The sequence below is a fragment of the Carlito syrichta genome, unplaced genomic scaffold (genome assembly GCF_000164805.1).
Source record: "Carlito syrichta isolate Samal-C Ts95f unplaced genomic scaffold, Tarsius_syrichta-2.0.1 Scaffold302053, whole genome shotgun sequence".
NCBI classification, from domain to species: Eukaryota; Metazoa; Chordata; class Mammalia; order Primates; family Tarsiidae; genus Carlito; species Carlito syrichta.
Window position 1 is genome coordinate 936175 of NW_007246149.1, and position 3430 is coordinate 939604.

Sequence of the window (3430 nt, forward strand, 5' to 3'; positions counted from 1 at the left end):
TAAGCTAACCCCTATTTGAGTGGTTTCAAAGACGATTTAATCAGACTTGTCATGAGCTTCAGACCCACGTTGCCAGCACCCTCCTAGAAATGTTTGTAAGAATACCTTCAGGGGTCTCGAACTCAATATGTCCCAAAGTGTAACACACTGCTCTCTGCCTCTAGTCCTGATTTTCCTCACTCTGTGTCCTCTGTCTCAGTTAATGGCATTGCCGTTAACCAGGTTAGAAACATTAGAGCTGGCTGGGCGTGGTGGCTCAAATTTGTAATCCCAGGGCGACAGAATGAGACTCCAATTGAAAAAAAAAAAAATCGGAGCCCTTTTTGAGTCCCCTCTTCTGGGCCTCTTTTCTTTCTGATATACATGGTTGGTCTTCACCACCAAGACATGAACTTTAAAGTGTCTAAAACACCAAAAAAGAGACTCCTGGTTAAGTATCTGCACTGTCTTTCCATCAAAGGATAATTAAAGCATCTTAGAAGGGTTTGGTGGCGAGAAAATTCTATCAGGAAATATTGGAAGGGAAGACACCACAAAACATTTCCAAAGGCAGAAAAATAAGGACTTTTGAATATACAGTGATGAGATCTAGAAAAATATTGCCAGAGTGCTGTGTTTATTCCCTGGGACTGAGAATGAATGTAAACTACCTCTAGATTTTGACCTAAAGTTAGAGACAGCCTAGAGTTTTTTAAAAAATGTAATATTCTTCCTCATACTTCTTGGTTATGTGCAAGAGAATTTGAAACAAGAATATTTCTAAATAATGTTTTGTTTTCCTGTCATTTTTACTTTGCTCCTAGTATGAACACTTACTGGAGCTCTGTTGGCTGTATGTATATCAGTATTTACCAAATAAAGCTTTTCTGCAGTTTATTTTTAATTTAATTTAATTTTATTTTTGAGTAGGAGTCTCACTCTGTCACCCAGGCTGGAATGGCCACCGCAGCCTTCATCTGCTGGGCTCACGTGATCCTTTTGCCTCAGCCTTCCAAGTAGCTGGAACCACAGGTGTGTGTCACCATGCTCGGCTAATTTTTTTCTTTTTATTGTAGAGATGAAGTCTTGTCATGTTGCCCAGGCTGGTCTTGGACCCCTGGACTCAGGCAATCCTCTCACCTCTGCGTCTCAAAGTGTTGGGATTGTAGGCATGAGCCACTGCGCCCGGCCTTTTCTGCTGTTTAGTAAACATCTCAATTCTCTACTTACAAGTCCAGGAGAGAGGAAAAAGAGAAAGAGGTTAGAAAGAGGAGTTGACAGGAATCACACCAAGGTAGGAGTTGTGGGAGACAGGGAGAAAGGTAGCACAATGTAACTTTGCTGGTTTATACCACATGTCACAACATCAGAGTAAAAGGTGAGAGATCCAGGCCGGGCATAGTGGCTCTTACCTATAATCCCAGCTCTTTGGGAGGTCAAGGTGGGAGGATCCCTTGAGCCCAGGAGTTTGAGACTAGCCTGGGCAACATAGCGTGACCTACAAAAAGTCAAAAAATTAGCTGAGCACGGTGACATGTCCCTGGGATCCTTCCCAGGAAGGATGGCTTGAGCCCAGGAAGTCGAGGGCTGTGGTAGCCGTGATTATGCCACTACACTCCAGCTTGGGTGACAGAGTGAAACTCTGACTCAAAAAAAAAAAAGGTGAGAGATCCCGTTCACCACCAGGAAAATGCTAAATGTCCTTTTATTGGGTAACTTCTGACATTGTGTTAAGCAAACGTAGACCACAGAGTTTTCCTATGTTACACATATTGTGCAGAAATGACCTCATTCTCTGTAATATTGTTCTAGACCACTTAACCCTGAGTGATTTAGCACAGAGAGAATGCAATCTCTTCCAAAATTCATGCACCACTGAAGAAAGAATCTTTCACCTCAACTAGTTATTTAGTGTGCTGTGGATTTTCTGATCCACATCTTGACAAGTGCAAAACTAGAACACAAAAGTTATAATCTGTCTTTTTCCACCTGTAGAGTTAGCTTTTATAACTCTGTTCTATTTAAAAGCTGTTGTACCGTGTGGGAATATATGACTTCCTTTTTTTTTTTGAATTGGGGTCTCACTCTGTCACCCAGGCTGGAGTGCAGTGGCACATTCCTGGCCACTGCAGCCTTGACCCCGCTGGGCTCAGGCATCCTTCCCCTCAGCCTTCCAAGTAGCTGGAACTACAGGCAGGTGCCACCATGCCCAGCTAATTTTTTGATTTATTGTAAAGATGAGGTCTTGCCAGGTTGCCCAGGCTGGTCTTGAAACCTTGGGCTCAGGCAATCCTCTCACCTTGACCTCCCAAAGTGCTAGGATTATAAGTGTGAGCCCCCATGCCCAGCCCATTCTGTTCTTAAATATTAAATAGACCCACGGTAGTCTCCACAAATCTTGACCCTCTAGAAAGCAGGAACAAAAGACACGCACAAGTTTTGGACTTCTCTGTAAAGGAGGAGGATGTTTTCATATCATTTAAAGTGTGTATCGCTCGGTGCGGTAGCTCATGCTTGTAATCCCAGCACTTTGGGAGGCAGAGGTGAGAGGATTACCTGAGTTTAGGAGTTCGAGACTAGCCTGGGCAACTTGGAGAAACCCTGTCTCTAAGATAAATTAAAAACTTAGCTGGGCATGGTGGCACACGCTTGTAGTTCCAGATACTTGAAAGGCTGAGGCAGAGGATTGCCTGAGTCCAGCAGGTCAAGGCTGTGGTAGCTGTGATCACGCTATTGCACTCCAACCTGGGTGACAGAGTGAGATTCTGACTCAAAATTAATTAATTAATTGATTAAGTGTATATAGTAGCACTGAAACAAAATGCAGACTGGATAGCACATATTCATAAAGTTGTCTCAAATCCTTTCTGCACCAAGGACACATGTATGAATAGGCATAAAAGAGGAAAATGAAAAGATCCCTGACATAAAGTCTTATTTATACATCTGCTGTGGTGGATTACAATCACCTTATATCCCAGAGTGAGTAAAATAAACCTTTATAGTGAAAACTAATTCATCATGCAATGTGGGATGTTAAATATTTTATGTACTTATGTGGTTAGGGCATTATCATCCAATATTACATACTAGTAACTTCAATAAAGTCCAAACATCCATCAAGTGTCAAAAAAACTATTTATGTGCCTATTATATGCTAGACAATGTTTTAAGTGCTGACTATTGAGTTGTAAGCAAAACAAAAACTCTCTGTCTTCATTAAGGATAACTAACACATAGTGCATACTATCTACCAGACCTGATTTAAGCTCTTCACATATGCTAACTTTTAAAATCTTCAAGTCAGGAGAGGTGGTTCACGCCTATAATCCCAGCACTTTGGGGGCCAGAGGCTAGAGGATTGCCTGAACTCAGGAGGTTGAGACCAGCCTAAGCAACATGGCGAGATCTCATTTCTGCAATAAATCAAAAAAAATCAGCCAGGTGTGGT